This window comes from Microcaecilia unicolor, chromosome 3, assembly GCF_901765095.1.
Source record: "Microcaecilia unicolor chromosome 3, aMicUni1.1, whole genome shotgun sequence".
NCBI classification, from domain to species: Eukaryota; Metazoa; Chordata; class Amphibia; order Gymnophiona; family Siphonopidae; genus Microcaecilia; species Microcaecilia unicolor.
In genome coordinates, this window is record NC_044033.1 from 252,954,309 (window position 1) to 252,980,686 (window position 26,378).

General features: G+C 45.5%; 1 protein-coding gene across 1 annotated transcript in view; it reads left to right on the forward strand.

The window, feature by feature from the left end:
- Positions 1-3,101: 3,101 nt before the first annotated feature.
- LOC115466542 (galactoside 2-alpha-L-fucosyltransferase 2-like) overlaps positions 3,102-26,378 on the forward strand; it is a 71,630-nt gene continuing 48,353 nt past the window's right edge. Inside the window, exon 1 of the mRNA XM_030197843.1 lies at positions 3,102-3,136. The gene's annotated coding sequence lies outside the window, so the exon portion shown is untranslated. The remainder of the gene's footprint in view (positions 3,137-26,378) is intronic.

Below are 26,378 nucleotides of genomic sequence, written 5' to 3' on the forward strand. Positions count from 1 at the left end.
GGATGGGACTGGGAGGGGTGGGAAGCAGAGGGAAGGAGCAGGAGATGAATGGGACTGGGAGGGGTGGGAAGCAGAGGGAAGGAGCAGGAGATGAATGGGACTGGGAGGGGTGGGAAGCAGAGGGAAGGAGCAACAGATGGATGGGACTGGGAGGGGTGGGAAGCAGAGGGAAGGAGCAGGAGATGAATGGGACTGGGAGGGGTGGGAAGCAGAGGGAAGGAGCAAGAGATGGATGGGACTGGGAGGGGTGGGAAGCAGAGGGAAGGAGCAGGAGATGGATGGGACTGGGAGGGGTGGGAAGCAGAGGGAAGGAGCAAGAGATGGATGGGACTGGGAGGGGTGGGAAGCAGAGGGAAGGAGCAGGAGATGAATGGGACTGGGAGGGGTGGGAAGCAGAGGGAAGGAGCAACAGATGGATGGGACTGGGAGGGGTGGGAAGCAGAGGGAAGGAGCAGGAGATGGATGGGACTGGGAGGGGTGGGAAGCAGAGGGAAGGAGCAAGAGATGGATGGGACTGCGAGGGGTGGGGAGCAGAAGGAAGGAGCAAGAGATGGATGGGACTGCGAGGGGTGGGGAGCAGAGGGAAGCCTACTGGAAAGAAGACACTGAATAAAACAGAAGACACTGGGACCAAAGCGAATAGAAAAACTAAATGATCAGACAACAAAGGTAGATAAAAGTATTTTATTCATAATTTATTAATTGAAATGTGTCAGCTTTTTGAAATGTGCATCTGTGATATTTTGCCTGTAAATTCAATTCCTTCCTCCACATTAGCATATTCATTTGCATATGTATATATGCAAATGATATGCTAATATGCTCCGCCCATTCTTTGCCCCCCCAAATGAAACAGTCAAACTACGCCTATGGATTTAGGTACAGAACGCAATAACTCCTTCAAAATGTCCATCTCCTCACCCATAATCACGCACAGTGTGTTACAGAATATGCTTAGAGAGTTGTGCGTGCAAATTCTAATTACTGCCAATTAGTGCTCATTATTGCTTGTTAAATGCTGTTAACAACGCTGATCTTGTTAAGCCAATTAAGTTACGCATGTTGTTACAGACTATGCTTGGATTTCAGCGCGGAACGCTAGACGCGATATATAGAATCTGGGGGTAACGTAAGTGCCCACGCACGCCCAATGCACGCCAGTTCTGAGTTACCACCCAGCTACCTTGTGGCCCGGGTGGTAATTTCATTTTTGATGCACGTCCCCAGCGCTACTGGGGCGGTAAAAGGCATTGGATGCACCCGGTTAAAGCATGAGACCTTACCGCTAAGTCATTGGCTCAGACCCCAAAATGGACGAGCATCAATTTTCATTGTGCAGCACATCCATTTTCTGTTGAAATTTTTGAAAAACATGTTTTTGCAGGTGTGCTGAAAATGGATCTGCACGCCTCCGAAACCCGCGCCTCCGCTACCGCAGGCCATTTTTCAGCGCACCTTATTAAAAGGACCCCCCCCCCCCCCCCGAGACACCCCATAGGTATCGAGTGAAGGATGTGCCCTCTGTAGAATAAAATGTCATCCGGATGTTTGAGGATTGGCTGTATTTCTGGCCCCAACAGAACCCATTTTGTAATCCGTGAAAGTTTCTGCTCGGTGCGTGCAGAGTGATGAAATGATATATCAGTTCTTATGCACATTATACTGCTGGGGTTGTGCACATCTTATCTTTTCGTGCCTTTATCTCTCCATGTTGGATTTTATGATTTTATGTACCTGTACCTAAACAGGATTGTACCTGTATATAATATGTAAGCCGCATTGAGCCTGCCATGAGTGGGAAAGCGCGGGGTACAAATGTAATAAAAATAAAAAATAAATAGTACCTGCCAGATTGGGAAGAGAATAAATCAATAAATGAATCTACAGCTAAACCATAAACCCTGAGATTGTCCTTAATCTTTTTCTAATTATTAGTTCTTAGAACTTTCTGATTCCCATGCAACAGACCAGAGGCGGCTTGACCATTGGGACAATAGGGAAGTGCCCAGAGGGTCCACACCAGTAGGGGGCTCACTGTCCCCTTGTCTCTATCTAGTTTAATCACTTTCGATAGGTTGTTAAAGGCTCATACCCCAAGAGTCCACCCTTCCAACACTCACACAATTGTTCGTTAGCGTTGACTGCAATGTCTTGGACGAAGTAGCAGCCCTTAGTAGGGAGAAGTCGTTTGGGTGGGCAGAAGGGATCCACTGAAGATCAATACCTCACCCTACTTACCTCGATTCCCTCTTGCCCTTTCTGTGGCTTGGGGAGTGGCTCTGGGGTACGCCCTTCCAGAGACAGACGTGGTTGTAGGAGAGAAGGCAGAGAGGGTTGGGTGGTGGATGGGGGAGAGAGAGAGACAGCTACTTTTGAGAAAGAGAGAGGGAAAGGGAAGAGGGAAAGTGACAGGAATAGACTTTTGGAAGGAGGGAAACTGAGAAGGCGAATATAAGGGGGGGGGGGGGGTTTGTGAGACAGACACTGGGGAAGTAAGTGAGAGGGTGGGACCTGGGGGAAGGGAAAGCCAGAGACGGGCCATGGTGGGAGGGACAGTTACAGACACTTTGTAAGAAGGGGAGAAGAGGATTGGCCGAGTACAGGACCAACACACTTTCTCCTATCACACTGCAATACTGTTCGTGTTAGTCCGCTTTAAGGGTAACAAAATAGAAATAAAAGAAAAGGAAGATACAGTGATGCCTTTTTTATTGGACTGACTTTAAAACATTTTTCGATAGGGTTTCGAAGGCAGAACAATTGTCTCCAGGTCTCAGATATGATAAAAAGATGACTATATCTATATATGTGAGTCATGAAAAGTGTTCCCACATCAGTCGTTAGGGAGAGATGGGTGGGTGACCAGAAGGTGAGAGAACAGTATAATTTTATTCTTTTAAAGTTAATGAGGATCTGGGTTTCCCATTTTATTACAAACTATAAAATTATACTGCCTTGGCACTATCTGATCACCCTTCCGCCTCTTCCTGTAACTCCCTCCCTTCTCCCAACCCTCTTCCTTACAGTAACAAGTAAATGTCGGCAGATAACACCTGCACGGTCCATCCAGTCTACCCAACGAGGGGGCCAGAGTTGAATCGGACACTTCTTCATGATTGAACGCTGGTATAAAAAGGTCAGCATGTACATTCTTGAATCTTTTTTTTTACATTTGTACCCATGCTTTCCCACTCATGGCAGGCTCAATGCTGCAGGCAACGGATGATTAAGTGACTTGCCCAGAGTCACAAGGAGCTGCCTGTGGTGGGAATCAAACTCAGTTCCTCAGGACCAAAGTCCACCACCCTAACCACTAGGCCACTCCTCCACTTCATTACCCCCAGTTATAAAGGACTTAAATATAAATCAACTTATGCATCTAGCTTCTCCTACATAAGCGTGAAATTATGGAACACACTACCAAATGTCATAAAAACAATGCATGTCCTAACAATCTTCCGAAAATCACTGAAAACCAACCTGTTCAAAAAGGCATACCACAAAGATCCATCCTAAGCACTACCACTTATGAACTCTTACGCCGGAATGAATGAACTTTCTATATCTAAATGTCTAACCTACTCTATAATTTACTCTATCATTTATGAATGCTAATGTAATACCACTCTGTAACCTAATTTATTATTTATGAACCTTAATGCACTACTACTTTGTATTTCTCAATCTGGAAAATAATGTAAGCCACATTGAGCCTGCAAATAGGTGGGAAAATGTGGGATGCAAATGCAACAAATAAATAAATAAATAAACATACTTAATCTCCATCTCCCCCTGCCTATTTTCGGGCATGGACGGTAGAAGTCCTGCCCGGCACCCGTCCCACTTCCCAAACGACTGGACTTTGCCATTGAAGCTTGTTCCAGCCTTGATCCTGAGCTGATTTTGCCATTTGTGGGACTCGGACCAGCATTGGTCTTACTTTCCAACCTCTGAAGTTGCTGTGAAGCTCCAGTTATGAGATCATTTAAGTTAGGCTTTAATTGGATTCCATCCTTTTTCTATATAATGATCCTCTGTGTTTATCCCACGCATTGTTGAATTCTGTCAGTTTTTATTTTTTCACAGCCTGCAACCTCAACTCATCACCCTAGCTTCCCCATCTGTGAAAAAGATTAATTTGCATGTTAATACCTTTTAAATATTTAAGCATCTGTATCATATCACCTCTCTCCCACTATGGTATACATACTGAGGTCTATTCTCATACATCTTTAGGCATGAACCCTTTTTCATTTTTGTTATTTTCTTCTGAACTGCCTCAAGTCTTTTGATGTCCTTAGTGAGATACAGCTTCCAGATATTTTTTTTTATTTCTTTATTTAGATTTTGCTCACACATTTTTCAGTAGTAGCTCAAGGTGAGTTACATTCAGGTACTCTGGATATTTCTCTGCCCCAGGAGGGCTCACAATCTAAGTTTGTAGCTGCAATGGAGGATTAAGTGACTTACCTAAGATCACAAGGAGCAGCAGTGGGATTTGAACCAGCCACCTCTGGATTGCAAGACTGGTGCTATAACCACTAGGCCACTCCTCTCCGCTATTTGAAATTCTGTTGCTACTATTTGAGATTCTACATGGAATGTTTGTTTATTTATTTATTTAGATTTTGCTCACACCTTTTTCAGTAGTAGCTCAAGGTGAGTTACATTCAGTTACACTGGATATTTCTCTGTCCCAGGAGGGCTCACAATCTAAGTTTGTACCTGAGGCAATGGAGGGTTAAGTGACTTCCCCAAGATCACAAGGAGCAGCAGTGGGATTTGAACCTGCCACCTCTGAAGGGGCTGACCCAGGAATAATATCAGGAAGCACTTTTTCAAGGAGAGGGTGGTAGATACCTGGAATGCCATCCTACGGCAGTTGGTGGAGATGAAAACGGTAACAAAATTCAAAAATGTGTGAGATAAATGTGGAAACTTAAACAACTGAATCCATTCTTCTCGAGGGCAACATTCTGCAACCTAGTACAATCAATGGTTCTAAGCCATGCCGACTACTGCAACGGAATTTATGCGGGATGCAAAGAAAATCTTATAAAGAAGCTTCAGACCACTCAAAACACAGCAGCCAGGCTTATATTTGGAAAATCGCGATTCGAAAGCGCCAAACCCCTTCGGGAAAAGTTACACTGGCTCCCAATCAAAGAACGTATTACTTTTAAAATTTGCACCCTGGTCCACAAAATCATCTATGGTGATGCCCCTGGATATATGTTTGACCTCATAGACCTACCATCCAGAAATTCAACCAGATCTTCACGAACATACTTATATCTCTGCCACCTTAGTTGCAAAGGACTCAAGTACAAATCAATTTATGGATCCAGCTTCTCCTATATAAGCACCCAACTCTGGAATGCACTTCCAAAAGCCGTAAAAACTACGTACGACCACCTCAACTTCCGGAAATCACTAAAGACCTACCTGTTCGAAAAGGCATACCCCACTGACCTAACTTAAGTACCTGAACCCAGCAACATAAAGATACCTAAACTTGTGTTGAACATTATGAACACTATATGACTTCCCTCTTTACGATTCCCTAATGTGTCTGTACTTATTTATCTCATTGACAGTATCATTACTCTGTATTTGTTTTCCACCGGAGGTGGCTATCATCTCACAGTACTATCCACCTTATAATTGAAAGAGAAAAACGCCTAGATTTCGACCCAAATCGGGAGATAGACGTTTATCTCACAAAAACGAATAAATCGGTATAATGGAAAGCCGATTTTGGACGTTTTCAACTGCACTCCATTGCGGAAGCGTACAAAGTTGATGGGGGCGTGTCGGAGGCGTGGTGAAGGTGGAACTGGGGCGTGGTTATCGGCCGAGGAGAGATGGGCGCCTTTCGCCGATAATGGAAAAAAAGTATGCATTTGTAGCTAGAATTTAGGGCACTTTTCCTGGACCCTGTTTTTTCACGAATAAGGCCCCAAAAAGTGCCCTAAATGACCAGATTACCACCGGAGGGAATCGGGGATGACCACAAAAAATGTTGTTTCACAACTTTTTATTTTCACCCTCAAATGTCATACCCACCTCCCTGGCAGCAGTATGCAGGTCCCTGGAGCAGTTGTTAGGGGGTGCAGTGGACTTCAGGCAGGTGGACCCAGGCCCATCCCCCCCCTACCTGTTACAATTGTGCTGCTTAATGCTTAGTCGTCCAACCCCCCCAAACCCACTGTACCCACATGTAGGTGCCCCCCTTCATCCCTTAGGGCTTTAGTAATGGTGTAGACTTGTGGGCAGTGGGTTTTGAGGGGGATTTGGGGGGGGCTCAACACACAAGGGAAGGGTGCTATGCACCTGGGAGCTCTTTTACCTTTTTTTTGTTTTTGTAAAAGTGCCCCCTAGGGTGCCCGGTTGGTGTCCTGGCATGTGAGGGGGACCAGTGCACTACGATTCCTGGCCCCTCCCACGAACAAATGCCTTGGATTTATTCGTTTTTGAGCTGGGCGCTTTCATTTTCCATTATCACTGAAAAACAAAAATGCCCAGCTCACAAATTGTTGAATAAAACATGGACGTCTATTTTTTTCGAAAATACGGTTCGGTCCGCCCCTTCACGGACCCGTTCTCGGAGATAAACGCCCATGGAGATAGATGTTTTCGTTCAATTATGCCCCTCCACGTAAGCCACATTGAGCCTGCAAATAGGTAGGAAAATGTGGGGTACAAATGTAACAAATAAATAAAATAAACACAAAGGAATCCTAACAAGCTTCGAAGTGATTAGATGGCAACACCAGTAACTTCTATGGTCTGTGCCCTGATCGTGGCTTGACAGATTTGAATGGGCTGGAGTGGGGCTTCCATGAAAACTTCAGTGCCGGGCAGACTTCTATGGCCCTGTGCCCTAAAAATGGCCAGGACAAACCAAGATCAAGTATACGTATGTAGTATCACATCATACTTTATGCTATGAGTTTATCATGTTGGGCAGACTTGATGAACCGTACAGGTTTTTATCTGCCATCATCTACTGTGTTACCTCTTTGCTGAGAAGGAGCACTGTCCTAAAAGTGGTCATGCACTATATAGCTGGCAGCTGGGGCTTAACTTCAGCAGTGTGGACGGGAAAGAGTGGATGAGTTGGTTGGGTTTTATCTGCCGTTATCTGCCATGTGTTAGCAAGGAAAAGCGCACAAGACCCTCATAATCCATCTCTGGCTCCTCCTCACCAGCATCATGAAGGGATCCTGTGCATTCTGTCCCAAACTCTCTCAAATTCTATTACCACCTTTTTTTTTCAGACTCAGGACATCATCCGTGATACAATTTATACATGTTTTGTCAGAGTAATACAAAAAGACGTAAATTTAATATAGGCCGCTAAAAGTTTGGCGCCGAAAAACTGGGCGCTAAGTTAGTATTCTATAATGGCAGAGCTGTACACCATGTCTGTTATAGAATACGAAGTCCGCTGTTATGCGCCAAACTTTAGGCGTAACTACTTACAGCATGTCTATGGCTAGCATTAATGGTGGCACCTAAATGTGGAAGTTGGGCTCTTAAGAACACAAGAATAGCTATACTGGGTCAGACCAATGGCCAGTATCCTGTTTCCAACAGTGGCCAATCCAGGTCACAAGAACCTGACAGAATCCCAAAGAGTAGCAAGATTCTAGAATCCCAAATAGTAGCAACATTCCACACTACCAATCCCAAAGAGTAGCAAAATTCTGGCATCCCAAAGAGTAGCAACATTCCATGCTGCCAATCCAAAAGAGTAGCAAGATTCCGGAATCCCAAAGAGTAGCAACATTTCGGAATCCCAAAGAATAGCAACATTCCATGCTACCAATCCAAAAGAGTAGCAAGATTCCGGAATCCCAAAGAGTAGCAACATTTTGGAATCCCAAAGAATAGCAGCATTCCACGCTACCAATCCAAAAGAGTAGCAAGATTCCGGAATCCCAAAGAATAGCAACATTCCATGCTGCCAATCCCAGGGACAAGCAGTTGCTTCACCACATCTGTCTCAACAGCAGACTATGGACTTTTCCTCCAGGAACTTGTCCAAACCTTTCTTTAAACCCTGACACACTAACCTTCTGTTACCACATCCTCTGGCAACGAGTTCCAGATGTTAACTATTCAATGAGTGAAAAAATATTTCCTCCTATTTGTTTTAAAAGTACTTCCATGTAACTTCATTGAGTTCCCCTAGTCTTTGTACTTTTTGAAAGCGTGAAAAATCGATTCACTTTTACCCGTTCTACTCCACTCAGGATTTTATGGACCTCAATCATATCCCCCCTCAGCCATCTTTTATCCAAGCTGAAGAGTCTCAACCTCTTTAGCCTTTTCTCTTACGAGAGGAGTTTCATCCCCTTTATCATTTTGGTTGCTCTTCTTTGAACTTTTTCTATTTCCTCTATAAATGCTACAATTCTATAAAGTGTACGCAAGAATAGTTGGATCGCTTCCGGCACGCCCATCCCCCTCCCATGTTAACACCCCCTTTGCATTTGTGTGTGTGAGAAGTCAGGCTCTCTGTTTACAGAACAGGGGCATGCCTGTTACGCACAGAAATGAAAATTAGAGCCAGTAAGTCCTTGTTAATTCCAGCTATTGGTATTTATCACCAATTTAGTGCCAACTGGTTTGTTTGTTACATTTGTATCCCACATTTTCCCACCTATTTTAATTACGTTATGCACATAACTGGCGCTGTTCTATAGCTGCATGTCCAGTAGGCAGCGTTTATAGAATTTTTGGGAAGTGCTTTAACAAAAAAATGGAAATATAAAAACAATAATGATTTTCTTTATTTATTTATTTGTTACATTTGCATCCCACATTTTCCCACCTATTTGTAGGCTCAATGTGGCTTACATAGTACTGGAGAGGCGTTTGCAGGCTCCGGTGTGAACAAATACAGGGTGATGTTGTGGTAAGATCAAGTTCATGTGGCACAGCCACATTAGGGAATCGGAGAACGGAAGAGTTGTGTTATGTCCATTATGTGCTTTAGTTTGGTTATGTTGCAGAGATTAGGCATTTAAGTTGGATCGGTAGGGTATGCCTTTTTAAACAGGTTGGTTTTTAGTGATTTCCGGAAGTTTAGGTGGTTGTGCGTCGTTTTCAAGGCTTTTGGTAATGCGTTCCACAGTTGTGTGCTTATGTAGGAAAAACTAGATGCGTAAGTTGTTTTGTATTTAAGTCCTTTGCAGCTTGGGTAGTGCAGATTTAGATATGATCGTGCTGATTCTGATGTATTTCTAATTGGTAAATCAGTCAAGTCTGTCATGTAACTCGGGGCTTCTCCGTAGATGAATTTGTGAACCAGGGTCCAGATTTTGAAGGCAATGCGTTCTTTGATTGGGAGCCAGTGCAGTTTTTCGCGGAGGGGTTTTGCGCTTTCAAATAGTGTTTTACCAAATATAAGCCTAGCTGCCGTGTTTTGAGCGGTCTGAAGTTTCTTTAAGGTTTTTTTTTTTTTTTTTAGGTTTGTTCTTTACATCCTGCATAAATTCCATTGCAGAAATCTAAGTGGCTTAGTACCATTGGTTGTATCAGGTTGCGAAATGTTTCCCTCTGGAAGAATTGCTTCACGCGTTTGAGTTTCCACATTGAGTGGAACATTTTCTTTGTTGTGGATGTCACTTGGCTCTCTAGTGTTAAGTTACAGGTCTATTGTAACTCCAAGGATTTTCAAGCTGTCTGAGATAGGAAGGGTGTGATCTGGGGTGTTGATACTTGTGGGGATGTCCGTGCTGTGTTGGGATGAGAGGATGAGACAATGAGTTCTTTCTTTATTTTTATGATAATTTACGCAGAAAAAAAGGAGAATCATTTCTGGCTTTGGTCAGGATAATCTCTGGTAATATACATAACATGGGCAGACTGCACTCGCTCTCGCCCCCTCACCCTCATCCTATCACATCGTTCACACAGACGAAGCATGAGACAGGATTTTTCTTTGGAAATAAATGGCCACAGCTTTATTGCAAAAACATCAATATACATTAACAATCCCTAGGTAGCACCCGAGCCCTGGACCTGAAGTTGCTGAGTTCCGGCTCTCCGCCATGCCTTCCAGCTAGAGAGCCTGCTTCTCAATCCGGCGCTGCGGCCAGCCATGCTCCGCCGCCCCTAGCGTGGCCGCGCGTCTATCGGATTCGGAACTGCACTCTCATACTAGTGCTCTACCTGCCATGCGAACCAGCGAGGTGTTTAGTCTGCTCGCGACGAGCGCCCCAGTTCCTTGGCAGAAGTTCCGATCTGCCTTCTGCCTGTCGCTCTGGCACACCCAGGTTCTCAGGCTCGGGTGCCTCCGCAGCTGTGACAGCATCGAAGAATTGATGAGAACAGTCCTATGTGAGACAAACAGTAATACCCCATGTCCCCCTGGTGAACCCCTCACAATCTCGCAATTCTACAGTCATTTTATTGAGCATAAAAGTATCTAACAAACGTAGCTATGGGTACATAGGATTTAACATGATCAAGTCCACTAACAATCCGTACACTAACGATATTACAAAACAGTTACCTCGTAGAGCTTTATCCAAGTATTAAGGAAGGAGAGGCTAATCATCCTAACACTGGATCCCTAACTTAACATGGTCAGGGTCACTCACTTCTCCTATCCTGGTGATTTGGCATAACACAATAACATTTCGATTCCGTCACGATTATCTGAACAGAACAACCAGGGTATTCCATCGGCCCTCTGTCCACTTCAAGAATGTTATAGGGAAGGGTGGGAGGGAAAACCGGTGGACTGCCTGCACGCCTCTGAGAGACTCTCTCCGTCTCGTCGGCAGGCATTTAAGCAGTGCACCGAGCCCGCTCGCTGAAATCCCTCCAACTTCCGGTCTCCCCTCCAATGACGCGGCGGGTCTCCCTACGTCACCTGGGAGAGCGGGGAAGCCGGAAGTGGGGGCGATTCGGGCAGGGAGCCGACACGAGGCAGCCGCCATGTTAGTTGCGGCTGCTCCGTAATTTTGTCGCTGGCCTACTTTAACATGGGCAGACTGCACTCGCTCTCGCCCCCTCACCCTCATCCTATCACATCGTTCACACAGACGAAGCATGAGACAGGATTTTTCTTTGGAAATAAATGGCCACAGCTTTATTGCAAAAACATCAATATACATTAACAATCCCTAGGAAGCACCCGAGCCCTGGACCTGAAGTTGCTGAGTTCCGGCTCTCCGCCATGCCTTCCAGCTAGAGAGCCTGCTTCTCAATCCGGTGCTGCAGCCAGCCATGCTCCGCCGCCCCTAGCGTGGCCGCGCGTCTATCGGATTCGGAACTGCACTCTCATACCAGTGCTCCACCTGCCATGCGAACCAGCGAGGTGTTTAGTCTGCTCGCGACGAGCGCCCCAGTTCCTTGGCAGAAGTTCCGATCTGCCTTCTGCCTGTCGCTCTGGCACATCCCAGGTTCTCAGGCTCGGGTGCCTCCGCCACAACCTGGTGGGCGACATGCCCCCCAGGTCCCCCCCTGTTTCTCCCCTTACTTCTTTAGCAGTGCCTCTCCAGCGCCTCCTGGAAGTCATTAATGAGGAAGTAATCGGCAACTTCCGAGAGGTGTATGGCGTCCGGGAGGAAGTATCCAGAGCTAAGAGGTGACGCCCAATGGTGCCAGATCTTAGCACCACCTAGCTGCTCCACCCACTTGCCCACTTGTCGATTGACTTTGATTACGCCTCTGGACCATAACTTGGAAGAAACTCCGCACCATCGCGGAATGATATCCGACCAAATAATTGTGGTTCCAGACATCGTGGTGGAGAGTTCACGAAGATCTCGCTTGATTGCGGCGATCAGGCAGCGGCATGGGGTGTGCCCAATGTCGTTGCCTCCCAGGTGAATGAGCAAGACATCCGGTGGAGGGGCATCCTGCAGCAAGCCGCGGACAGAGGGGAGAAGCTGGCACCATCGCATACCGGGAATTCCCATCCATGCCAGCGTAACCCCTCTTCCATCCAGCCCCAAGTGTCGACCCGGCCTCCTGTCCATCAGGCGCCTGGATGCATTGACGATATAGGAGTGACCGATGATCCACACCCGTTTGGGTGACTGAAGACCTGCGGGAGGAAGGAGAATGGTTAAGTGGATTGCGCGTTGTTGGGGGAAGGAGGAGGCGGTCTGATATAGGTTCGGAATGCCTCTGACTTCCAGCGGCCCAGTTGTTTGATTGCCCTAGAGGAGAGGCCATACCGAAAGGCAGTAGTTGCCGCCCCTATCCTGAATGAATGTGTCCCGTAATTGTCTGGGTCCTGCCCTGATTCTAGGAGAGCTTGTCGGAAGACAGCCGTGAACTGGAATCGAGTCAGCGGGCTGGCATCCTGGTGTACAAGAAGGGGTGTGCCAGTCGGTGGTCTAGATGCCAAGTAAAGGTTGGCTAGTGGGCAGGTTGGGAGATCCAGCACGCCCTGGAGTGTGATGGTGTGTCCCCTACCCGCCTGATCTGTTTTGGACCTGGTGACTCTAAGGGAGACCAATCCGTGTGTAATGGAAACATCGGCCATCCGCAGTCCTCCAGTTGGTGTCGTCCTGGATTGTACTGTCAACTCGCTTATGCGCAACGCCGCAAAGAAAGCCAGGGAGAACGCTGTCTCGTATCTGTTCATGCACACTCGTTCGAGCACTACCCACAAATGATGGAGCAGGTCGTGTGTGACAGGACGCCTAGTATCTGGACGCATAGGAGCAAACCGTGTCCATCCTTTCAGGAGCGTCCGGATCAGGAAGCTGGCGCGCAGATTGCCCCAACCATGCAGCTTGGCGAAAAAGGAGAAGCCGGTGATGCGCAAAGCGGTCGCCATCCTGGAGGCGCCCGCCTCGAAGGAGTCCGTGATGTACCGGGCCATGAATTGATCCGGGACTGGTCCGCCTGTCCAACCTTGCCCTTGCAGGTGTTCACATACTTGATGAAAAGCATGCCGGTACTTGTGCATAGTAGAACTGGCTAACGAGCTGGTGACGAGTAGATGCATGGTGTCGTCACTAGATGCCATAGGTGCTCGGGGATTGGAGTCGACTCTTTGCTTGCCGAGGGGGCCAGCCGCTGAAAGAGAGAAAAGTGAAAACGAGAAAGAGCATCAGCTATGCAGTTATCAACCCCCGGTACATGCTTTGCTCGCGCCGTCAGGTTAAGCTGCAAGCAGCGCAGCACGAAGTGGCGCAGGAGTGCTGCGGTATGTGGACAACGTGACGTTTGTTTGTTTATAATTTCTACTACTGCTGCGTTATCCGACCACAGGGTTACACTTCTGTTAGCCAAGGCTGAACCCCAGACGTTGACCGCTGCGACAATAGGGAACAGTTCAAGGAAAGTGATGTTCTTGGTGAGGCCATTATCTACCCAATGCGACGGCCATGGGGCCGCAAACCAGTCTCCGTTGTAGTAAGCTCCGCACCCCAAGGCTCCGGCAGCGTCTGTATATAGGTTCAGGTCTACGCTGGAGATTGGGGGCGATTGAATGAGAGCTCTCCCATTAAAATTTTCTAGGAAGCGCAGCCATATGATCAGATCCTGCTTCATGGGGAGGGTTATGCGCAAGTGATGGTGCTTGCATGAGATGCCAGCGGTAGCTGCGGCAAGCCTGCGGACAAACGCTCTACCCATTGGAAGAACTCTGCATGCGAAGTTTAGGGAGCCAATTAGGGACTGCATCTGGTACAGGGGGATCTTGGGTGAATGTATGGCAGTGAGGATTTTTTGCGCTAACCCCTGCAGCTTGTCCTCGGGAAGTTTGGTGGTCCGCGCCACCGAATCAATCTCTATTCCCAAGAAGGTAATGGTCGTACAGGGCCCTGTGGTTTTGCTACATGCGACGGGTACCCCGAACTCACATGCTATTTGTGAAAGTCCTCCATGAGGTCTCTGCAGGTGTTGGATTCGCGGGGACCGACGAAGAAAAAGTCATCCAAGTAATGAACGATGGTGTTCGCTATCGACCTTTGCGCCACCACCCAGTGCAAGAAGGTGCTGAAAACCTCAAAGAGATTACAGGAAACTGCGCATCCCATGGGCATGCATCTGTCGAAGTAGAACTGATTCTCGTGCAAAAACCCTAAAAGAGGGAAACAGACTGGGTGAACCGGGAGGAGGCGGAAAGCCGATTCAATATCCACTTTGGCCATGAGTGCCTCCGGACCCGCTTCACAGACCAGATCCAGCGCCGCATCAAAAGACATGTACTGGACAGACGTCAAACTCTCAGGTATGTAGTCATTCACTGATTGCCCGGGGGGGGGGGGGGGGGGGTGACAGGTTGTGTTTAAGGCGATACTTGCCCTGTTCTTTTTTGGGAACGACAGCGAGAAGGGAGATAAACATTCTCGGGAAAGGGGGATGACGAAACGGGCCCACCACACGGCCAGCTGCCAATTCACCTGTTAGTTTGTCAGAGATGATGTGGGCAAGGCATGACCTGGAACGCGACGAAAGCGCCGCAGGGCAGAATGGTATGGTGCCCCGAAATGGTATCAGAAACCCATCGCGGAAGCCGCACAAGAGCAAGATCGCAGCCTGCCGCTTGGGGTATCTCTCCAGCCAAGGCATCATGGCATTCAATATGATGGGAGTGGGGGCCCTGGAGGAAAGCTCAAGGTTTCTGCAGCCCACCCTGTCTCTGCGCTGGTTTTTTAGGACAAACGGCAAGGGGGTGGGGGGCACTGCAGGAGGCGCACAGGTGCTTGAATTTGCAGTCGTGAATGTTGCAGGTGCCTTTGTTGTACTTCCAGCAGACATCTCAGGAGAGCGTGGTAGGCCTCCCGTACTTGTTCCCCGACGGGGGTGCTCTATGCCGGTAGGAGCACTTAGTTATATTGTTGGTTCTGGTGAGCATGTTTCGCAACCACAGCCCACCGTCATCCGTATCCCATGACATCTTAGGGTTTGCTTCCATTTTGTCCCTAAAATGCTCGTCATAAGCTAGCCAGGCGTATCCGTCGTGCTCACGGTAGATGGTCAGGACTGTTTCCAGGTAACAGAGCATAGGGTCAATTTGTTCTGGCTGCCTCCTGCCTACGATACTCATCATGCACGCATAGGATATTACCCAGCACGCAAGGTTGCGCGGAAGCTCCCTGTTGTGATCTGGTAACAGGTCTCGTCGGCAGGCATTTAAGCAGTGCACCGAGCCCGCTCGCTGAAGTCCCTCCCACTTCCGGTCTCCCCTCCAATGACGCGGCGGGTCTCCCTACGTCACCTGGGATAGCGGGGAAGCCGGAAGTGGGGGCGATTTGGGCAGGGAGCCGACACGAGGCAGCCGCCATGTTAGTTGCGGCTGCTCCGTAATTTCGTCGCTGGCCTACTTTTCTTCTGGTTTGGTCATAGGAGACAATACATATTGCTTATCTTGCTCCTCATTTTCCTGTTTCCACCAGGAATAGATATTTTTCTGCTCATTTTGCTGAACCTTCTCTCTTTGAGAGATTTCAGATTCTATGTCTTTCGATGTTGCACAGTGAGGAAACGCATGTGTTCCTGTTTCTCTTTCTCTGTGTTACATTACACGCAGGATCAAGCTTCCTGCGATTTCCAGTTCAGTTTTTGTATTCTTCTATTTGTGGTTCCTTATTCAGTATTGGGAGGGTCTGGCTGTGTGTTGCATGTGTGTCTGCAGAGAAAATTCTGATAGTTCTGTAGATTTCTGGTTAGGAGATCTGTTGCAGCCTGGAGCGTCTCAAAATCTGCATTTCCCAATAGCTTCCTTCCACTATTTTTCCCTCTGGGGCCTCACCAAGGATTTGTACAGAAGAATTAACATCTCCTTTCTTCTACGGGATATGCGTCTCTCTACGTAGCCTACCATCCTTCTGCCTACAGCCACCACCTTGTCGCATTCTTTTGCTGTCTTAAGATCCTCTGATACTACCACCCCAAGTTCACTCTCCTTGCCTGTGCTTCTCAGCTTCTCATCCCCTAGAAAATACAATTTGTTTTTTGGGGGGGGGAGGTTCTAGACCCCTTGTGCATCTCTCTACACTTCTTTCATTACATTTTAACTGCCAAACATTAGACCATTCTAATATTGTTAGGTCACTTCTCGTATTGTCCACTCCTTCAGGGGTGTCCACTATGTTGCAAATTTCCTGTCCACAAAAATGCAAACTTTCCCTTCTAACCCTTCGGGTGGTAGCAGACAAAGCCTACCTAGAGAAGGCGATGAGTTATTTCCATAGTAAGTATCAGGACCCCGTCTTTGTGGTGACCAGTAATGGAATAGAGTGGTCTAAGGAGAATCCTGATGCTTCTAGAGGAGACGTCTACTTCTCTGGGAATGAGGTGGGACTTTGCCCTTCTTGGCTATGGTAACCACACCATCATGACCTTTGGCACCATTGGCTATTGTGCAGGCTACCAGGCAAGGGAGGCCATTTACTTCACCAACGTCAATCTAGCAGACTCTCAGTTCTTGAATGTCTTTGGTTACATTGCTACTTACCTTCCAAAGTGAATGGGGATCCCCGCTGACCTTTCACCTGTTCTTCCCATTGCTGAAGGTCTCTGTAAAAGAGACACTGAATAGTTCCTTTGATCTACGAGAGGACTGGCTATAGGGTCACTAGCATAGAAGAACAACTGGGCATGATGGCAGTACTGATTGCCTTGAGAAGGAGCATTAAAGATCTTGCTTCGGCCTCAGTGGCATCTGACCTCAATTTGGCAAATGACTCCCAAGTGAAGGGAAGGTCTCAGGTCAAGAAAGACATGATTTGCTTCGTCCTCCTAGGCCTCCATCCTGCCTTGCCAACCCTCACCTTCTTTCTCCTCAGAGGCAGCTGCCTCTAAAGATCTCCCAAGAATTTTGTCTCCAGTGGAGGGACCCATATAAAGATGGTCCTATGGTCTTCTCCCTGAAGAAAGGACTGCAGAAAACCTTTTCCTGGAGGCAAATCAATAGAACAGCAGTCTTAGTTTGATCGTGGTTCTGTTCACCAACAGCGTTCAACCTGAGGTCCTTTCGACCACTAGAGAGTCGATAGCTGGTCATGACAAATGACTAGAGCATACCTGAAGTAGATGCAAGGCTGAGCCTCCTCCTATTGCTCAGAGTTCAATTAGCTGCCTTCCCAGAACCAGTGGGACCTACATTCACTGGGGTCAGAACCGGGGCCATACCGTCACTGGAGGCAGCTCAACCTGACTAATATGACATAGAGCTGTATGACCCTCCCTATTTCACACTGCAAATATAGGATGGGTGGGAAAACAGATCCTGCTCTGAAATGGGTGAGCGAGTTCACCAGTGCTAAGGTCCAGAGAAATTATTCCTGGGCCCGAGGGCACGGGAAGAAAGATTCCGTGGGTGGAGAGGGGTTGAGCAACTCAGGTCAAATAAATTCTAGGCTGTTTTGATTCCTGACAGTGGAAAGGGGTGGTGAAAGTGGGAATGGGGTAATGAAATAACCATTTTGTAGCTCATAAAATGTATGTAAGTTTAAAAGCAAAATAAATTCATTTAAATTTTTTCTAAGCCATTCTGGTCTTTTAGTGCTGTTTCTGTGTTGATGGATTCAAGAGCGCTGATTCTCTTTTTACTATCTCATTTAAAAAAAAAATCCTTTTCTCACTTTCTTCCTTCTTGCTTTCATCTCCCAGTGAAGTGTCTCAATACCAGAGAACTCCCCATACTGAGTCCCCAAAACATCTTCCCTTCAATTCACTTTATATTGATTAATTGAAAGCATGAATACAGCACGGACAGCTGAACAGCAGATCTTCAGCCAAGCTCCTTGCAGACATCACACTGATACACACAGAGCATGAATACAGCACAGATCTTCATCAGGTATCACAGCAGTATTCATAAACCACAATCAATAAAGCATGAACACAGCACGGACAGCTCAAGGCAGGACTTGGGTGAGGGTATATAAAGATGGAGAGAGGTTTAGCCCTACACATTAGGAGCAGATGATTCATTAGGCTTTGGGGGAGGCTATGTTCTGTGTTTAAATCCCTGGGACCCCTTTAAGTGTATTAGAGGTCTGTAGAGGGTTTCTTCCCCACCTCACAACTGCAGTGAGTTTCATAGAAAGCAAATGGTGAATCATCGTTTCATCAGGTTTGCTCTGGTCTTAGTGGTGACATATTTCAGCTTTCCAGACCACTCCTAGACTGGGTTTGCCAAATGCCCCAGGATGGAAGGTGTAACAGTGACTGGTATCTCCTGCATTCATAAATTATTCTGTGGAGTGCTTAACAATTTGAATAATTCTTAGGTATTCATTGTTACTTACTGGGGACTGACTGGGGGTTGGGAGCAATGCCATAAGAGGCACCAAACCAGAGCCAACAGAGACATAACTTGCTCATGGCCTTTGGGGGTCCCCTTCCAAGCCTCTGTCCTGGTTCCCAGCATGTCTAACTCCAATCCTCAGGATGCTGCACTTTAGAAAGGAGAATTGGGAATGGTATTTGTACAATTCTTGGTGGGATTTTTTTCCTCTTCCCCAGGCTGGTGGGTGATCAGCTCACAAGTCTAAATGAGCACTCTTTCAAAAGCATGCAGGCAAGATCCTGGACTCTACTGCGTGGAGACTCTAGCAAAATGCAGAGAGCACAGGGGTTGAAAATACCAAAGGAGATTCCAGTAAAATGCAAAGAGTGCAGAGGGATAAAAATACCAGAGTAGATTCCAGTAAAATGCAGAGAGCGCAGAAGGATGAAAATACCAGAAGAGACTCCAGTAAAATGCAGAGAGCACAGGGGTTGAAAATACCAAAGGAGATGCCAGGAAAATTCAGAGAGCGCAGAAGCTGAAAATACCAGAGGAGACTCCAGCAAAATGCAGAGAGTGCCGGGGCTGAAAATACCAGAGGAGATTCCAGTAAAATGCAGAGAGTACAGGGGTTGAAAATACCAAAGGAGATGCCAGGAAAATTCAGAGAGCGCAGAAGCTAAAAATACCAGAGGAGACTCCAGCAAAATGCAGAGAGTGCCAGGCTGAAAATACCAGAAGAGACTCCAGCAAAATGCAGAGAGCACAGGGGTTGAGAATACCAAAGGAGACTCCAGTAAAATGCAGAGAGTGCAGGGGCTGAAAATACCAGAGGAGATTCCAGTAAAATACAGAGAGTACAGGGGTTGAAAATACTAAAGGAGATGCCAGGAAAATTCAGAGAGCGCAGAAGCTGAAAATACCAGAGGAGACTCCAGCAAAATGCAGAGAGTGCAGGGGCTGAAAATACCAGAGGAGACTCCAGTAAAATGCAGAGAGTGCAGGGGCTGAAAATACCACAGGAGATTCCAGCAAAATGCAGAGAGTGCAGGGCTGAAAATACCAGAGGCGACTCCAGCAAAATGCAGAGAGCACAGGGGTTGAGAATACCAAAGGAGATGCCAGTAAAATGCAGAGTACAGGAGCTGAAAATACCAGAGGAGATTCCAGTAAAATGCAGAGAGTACAGGGGTTGAAAATACCAAAGGAGATGCCAGGAAAATTCCGAGAGCGCAGAAGCTGAAAATACCACAGGAGACTCCAGCAAAATGCAGACAGTGCAGGGGCTGAGCATACCAGAGGAGATTCCAGTAAAATGCAGAGAGCACAGGGGTTGAAAATACCAAAGGAGATGCCAGTAAAATGCAGAGTGCAGGGGCTGAAAATACCAGAGTAGATTCCAGTAAAATGCAGAGAGCGCAAAAGCTGAAAATACCAGAGGAGACTCCAGTAAAATGCAGAGAGTGCAGGGGCTGAAAATACCAGAGGAGATTCCAGGAAAATGCAGAGAGCACAGGGGTTGAAAATACCAAAGGAGATTCCAGGAAAATGTACAGAGTGCAGGAGATAAAAATACCAGAGTAGATTCCAGTAAAATGCAGAGAGCGCAGAAGCTGTAAATACCAGAGGAGACTCCAGTAAAATGCAGAGAGTGCAGGGGCTGAAAATACCAGAGGAGATTCCAGCAAAATGCAGAGAGTGCAGGGCTGAAAATACCAGAGGAGATTCCAGTAAAATGCAGAGAGTACAGGGGTTGAAAATACCAAAGGAGATGCCAGGAAAATTCAGAGAGCGCAGAAGCTGAAAATACCAGAGGAGACTCCAGCAAAATGCAGAGTGCCAGGCTGAAAATAGCAGAAGAGACTCCAGCAAAATGCAGAGAGCACAGGGGTTGAGAATACCAAAGGAGACTCCAGTAAAATGCAGAGTGCAGGGGCTGAAAATACCAGAGGAGATTCCAGTAAAATGCAGAGAGTACAGGGGTTGAAAACACCAAAGGAGATGCCAGGAAAATTCAGAGAGCGCAGAAGCTGAAAATACCAGAGGAGACTCCAGCAAAATGCAGAGAGTGCAGGGGCTGAAAATACCAGAGGAGATTCCAGTAAAATGCAGAGAGCACAGGGGTTGAAAATACCAAAGGAGACTCCAGTAAAATGCAGAGAGTGCAGGGGCTGAAAATACCAGAGGAGATTCCAGCAAAATGCAGAGAGTGCAGGGCTGAAAATACCAGAGGAGATTCCAGTAAAATGCAGAGAGTACAGGGGTTGAAAACACCAAAGGAGACTCCAGTAAAATGCAGAGTGCAGGGGCTGAAAATACCAGAGGAGATTCCAGTAAAATGCAGAGAGTACAGGGGTTGAAAACACCAAAGGAGATGCCAGGAAAATTCAGAGAGCGCAGAAGCTGAAAATACCAGAGGAGACTCCAGCAAAATGCAGAGAGTGCAGGGGCTGAAAATACCAGAGGAGATTCCAGTAAAATGCAGAGAGTACAGGGGTTGAAAATACCAAAGGAGATGCCAGGAAAATTCAGAGAGTGCAGAAGCTGAAAATACCAGAGGAGACTCCAGCAAAATGCAGAGAGTGCCGGGGCTGAAAATACCAGAGGAGATTCCAGTAAAATGCAGAGAGTACAGGGGTTGAAAATACCAAAGCAGATGCCAGGAAAATTCAGAGAGCGCAGAAGCTGAAAATACCAGAGGAGACTCTAGCAAAATGCAGAGAGTGCAGGGGCTGAAAATACCAGAGGAGATTCCAGTAAAATGCAGAGAGCACAGGGGTTGAAAATACCAAAGGAGATTCCAGGAAAATGTAGAGAGTGCAGGGGATAAAAATACCAGAGTAGATTCCAGTAAAATGCAGAGAGTGCAGAAGCTGAAAATACCAGAGGAGACTCCAGTAAAATGCAGAGAGTGCAGGGCTGAAAATACCAGAAGAGACTCCAGCAAAATGCAAAGAGCACAGGGGTTGAGAATACCAAAGGAGATGCCTGGAAAATTCAGAGAGTGCAGAAGCTGAAAATACCAGAGGAGACTCCAGCAAAATGCAGAGAGTGCAGGGGCTGAAAATACCAGAGGAGATTCCAGTAAAATGCAGAGAGCACAGGGGTTGAAAATACCAGAGGAGATTCCAGTAAAATGCAGAGAGTGCAGGGCTGAAAATACCAGAAGAGACTCCAGCAAAATGCAAAGAGCACAGGGGTTGAGAATACCAAAGGAGATGCCTGGAAAATTCAGAGAGTGCAGAAGCTGAAAATACCAGAGGAGACTCTAGTAAAATGCAGAAAGGGCAGAGGGATGAAAATAACTCAGATGACCTCCTTCAGGTGGAGGCATCTTGCAAGGTATTAGGAATCAGTCTTGATTCGGGTTTATTCTTGGAGCCACAGATATTATTATTATTATTATTATTATTTATTGCATTTGTATCCCACATTATCCCACCTATTTGCAGGCTCAATGTGGCTTATGTAGTTTGTTAACACATGTAATCTTGGATGTCAGGTACATTTATTATTGAGCGGAGATTAGTTAATGGAAGTAGGTAAAGAGATAAATAGAACAGCCTGATTCACGTAGGTCATTTTTTTTCAAGATCATTTTAGACTATTGTGCCCAAGCATTGATTTTATCACAATTTAATTATTGTAATTCACGGCATGTAGGCATTACAGCTGACGTATTTTCCAAACTGCGGTTACTGCAAAATACCACTTTCCAAATATATCTTTGTGTGCAGTAAATTTGACTGGGCTGCACCTTGCCCTGGATTAACCATTAATCAAAATAAGCAGGTGTATATGGCATGAAGGAAAGGAACACCATACAGTTTTTTTCCTTTAGCTATCATGCCCTTAACTCTTTCAGTGCCGTCAGCCACACCCATTATCCAACATGAATTTCAGTGTTTTTCTAATCATTATAAATACATATGATGGTGATATGTCTATTGATAAGTTTCCATTGAGTCCATATTCAAGCCCATACAGAGTTTAAAATTCACCATAGTCCCTAAGAGATCGAATAGTCAGACCTTTGTCCTGTTTTCCAGCTACTCTGTTGCTAAGCTTTCCCTCTGCTAAGTCAGTTCATTACAAGATAATTTTAAATAGTTCATTGATATGCTAGGGATCTGAATCCTGTCATCTTACATTGTGTTCAGAAAGCCTTTGAGAATTTATCTTTTCTACAAGCATTTGAATGTATAACTGTACAGATTTCCTTTTCTGTTTTTAACCTTGTATTTCTTGTTCACCCCTTCATATAAGCCACCTTGAATCCAACGTTGGATTAAGCAGGTTCAAAATGACAGAATAGAATAACAGAGGAGATTCCAACAAAATACAGAGAGTGCAAGGACTGAAAATACCAGAAGAGACTCCTGCGAAATTCAGAAAGCAAATGGTGAATCATCTTTTCATCAGGCTTGATCTGGTCTCTTAGTGGTGACATATTTCAGCTTTCCAGTCCACTCCTAGACTGGGTTTGTCAAATGCCCCAGGATGGAAGGTGTAACAGTGGCTGGCATAGCCTGTTTTCATAAAATATTCTGTGAAATGCTTAACAATTTGAAAGTGTTACTTCTCCTGTGCCAGGGAGGGACTGCTGCACCAGAGTCTCCAAAATGAATGTGCGAGGACTTCTCCCTTGTATATAGTTTGAGGCTCAAAATACCAGAGGAGTCTCCAGCAAAATGCAAAGAGTACAAGGGCTGAAAGTCCATGTTCTGAAAAAGTAAATTGACTGAAATTAATGTAACAGTTAGTTCATATTTTAGACCACTAATTCCATAGCAGATTGCAAACTAAGATACTAGATCAAAATAAATCTAGGATGTAATAAAATTAATCTAAAGTTGCCATAAATGTTAATTCACAATCAATAATCATTACACGAAACTACAGTATATTATTTATTTATCACATATTTATAGAATAATGATGCCCTTTGCTTAGTTATATCTTTAAGAAGAGAATAACTACCTTAGGTGAAATGGAAGATAGTTCCATAAAGAAACTGCCTGACATGCAAATAAACACGTGAACGTTTCTTTGAAGTAATCCCCCGTGGATTGGGGAAAGAAAAGCAGAAAGAATTTCGAATATTATAATGTCCTCTTTTCTAGTAACAGACAAAAGAAATCATATATTGAGGAATCAATCTTAAACATCCTAACTTGACCCCCCCTCCCCCCGAGGAGCCATTGCAGCTTAATAAAATGTGGAGTAATTCTATCAGATCTTGTAATAGGGAAAATCAGGCATATGGCCACATTTTGGACAGTTTGAAGTTTTCTCAATAAACAATTAGATAAACCCAAACATATAACGTTACAGTAATCTAATTCGATGATTGTACCAGAAGTTTAAACAAATCATTTGGCAAATATTTCTGAACACTTCTTAACTTTCTCATGACACATGAGTTTACCACATTCTCTGGCAACGAATTCCAGGTTAAGGCGGTTAGCTTAGCAGAGTTTTAAAAAGGTTTGGATGGCTTCCTAAAGGAAAAGTCCATAGACCATTATTAAACGGACTTGGGGAAAATCCACTATTTCTGGGATAAGCAGTATAAAATGTTTTGTACTTTTTGGGGATCTTGCCAGGTATTTGTGACCTGGATTGGCCACTGTTGGAAACAGGATACTGGGCTTGATGGACCTTTGGTCTTTCCCAGTATGGCAATACTTATGTACTTATGCCCCATGGATAATTTATCATCCAGCACAACACCCAAGATTTTAATCGAACGATCTAACGACTATGTTTCTCCATCCATAGTGATATTTCGACCCATCGTTTGAATCTGCCTAGGGCCATGACCACAAACATTTTATTTTTTTCTAACTTAAGATTATGAGAGGTCATTCAATCTGCAATCATTAAAAAACAACGGGAAATAGTATTATGCATATCTTTTAAATCAGTAATGACAGGGAAAATTATGGTAGCCCGTCATCCGCGTACATGTAGATAGAATAACCTTCCCCTTCCAAAAGTCTACCCAGAGAGGACATAAGTACGTTAAACAATACCGGTGACATGGGAGATCCCCGAGGGCAAAGACCAACATTCCGATAACAATCCCTGCATCTTAACACAATAAGATCTAAGACACAGAAATCCTCGAAAAAATTCACTCAAAATGATCCAAATAGGCTACCTTCCAATTGCTTTGTTACTAAGGCCTCCTTTATCGTTACAAAATAGGGAATTGAAAGGGTGGTGTCTTATGAAATATACCAGGAAGAACGATGGTTTAACATACAAGGACTCTATTAAAAGAAAAAATAAAAGCCATGGAACTGAAATTGGGATGGGAAATGGCCCAAGCCCAGAGGCAGGGGAAGAGCAGGTAAATGATTGCATTGTTCAGATATCTCACACCAGGTTTCTGGTGGTTTTCTAGAGGAAATTCCCTTTCTTGAAACAGCAATGCAGAATTATTTGTATCTCGCTCCTCTCTGGTCCCCTCAAGACTGTTCCCTCTTGATTTCTTTTGGTTCATCATGGTCTCTTTCCAGCTGGAGATTTGCATCGTTCCCCGAACCTTTCTCCCTGTGCTTCTGTTCCACGTGGACATGGAGATGGCCGAGTTGTCTCGGCTCATAATTAGAGACTGGGTTCAAAGCCTGGCTTGGGATTTTCAAGATCTCACACTGGCTTTGCCATGATGGGTGTCCCGGAAGGCTTTGAACTTCTCCACCATTCCAGGGTTCAGTGCATTTCCTCAGATTTTATTGGGAGATTGTACAGAAGCCAACAAGTGGACCCCTAGTGCTACACCTTATTATAGGCAGCGTTATACAGAAGGACAAAACTTGGTACCTGCTCCATAAAACTTACATTCCAGCGAGAGGCTTCAGAAAACATATTTACTACATTGCAGACAGATAAGGTTGACAAGGTTGTGATAAAGTTTTGTACTTTTTTGGGATCTTGCCAGGTGTTTGTGACCTGGATTGGCCACTGTTGGAAACAGGATGCTGGGCTTGATGGACCTTCGGTCTGTCCCAGTATGGCAATACTTATGTACTATGTAAGGTTTAAGACATACTTAAAGCTCAGGAAAGGCTTATATTTGGTGCGAACACCCCTCTGAGGAGTCAGAGTGACTATTTTAGGCCGATGGCGCAGTTGTGATGTGGTACTTGAAGGAAATGACAGTTGCATTTTACCTCATGAGCAAAGCTTGGGAGAAGGAGAGCATGGATGGGGGTGTCTAAGAGAGAAGAGGCGACGAGACCCTGCGGAGTAATGGTGCTTATGGAAGGGGACAGAAAGCTCATGCAGACACTTGCAAAGAACTGACCACATAAGTACATAAGTATTGCCATACTGGGACAGATCAAAGGTCCATCAAGATCCCAAAAAAGGTACAAAACATTTTATACTGCTTATCCCAGAAATAAGCAGTGGATTTTCCCCAAATCCAATTTAATAATGGTCCATGGACTTTTCCTTTAGGAAGCCGCCCAAATCTTTTTTAAACCCCACTAAGCTAACTGCCTTTACCACATTCTCTGGCAACGAATTCCAGAGTTTAATTACACGTTGAGTGAAGAAACATTTTCTCTGATTTGTTTTAAATTTACTACACTGTAGCTTCATCGCATGCCCCCTAGTCCTAGTATTTTTGGAAAGCGTAAACAGATGCTTCATGTCTACCCGTTTCACTCCACTCATCATTTTATAGACCTCTATCATAGCTCCCCTCAGCCGCCTTTTCTCCAAGCTTCAGCCTTTCCTCATAGGGTAGTCGTCCCATCCCTTTTATCATTTTTGTCGCCCTTCTCTGCACCTTTTCTAATTCCAGTATATCTTTTTTGAGACTTCCACTATATCAGAAACGCCATCAAGGGTCACATTGAGGGCTTGAACAAAGAGAGGATTGGTAAAGATGTGATTATGTTTGGCAATGTGCCAGCACTCAATACAGAAGCCGAATCGCCATTTCCCTCCTCTTTAGGGATGTGTAAAGAGCAAAAAGGTTTGGTTCATTGTTTGAAATGTTCCCCCTATTGTGAGGGGTATTGCTTTCATTTTGTTTCACAAGTTTTGATGTAACAGATAAAATGCTAAATGCACATTCGAACCTGTCAATGAGCACATATCGATTCTACACACGTGAATTCATGAAATGCACATTATACTGATTTTG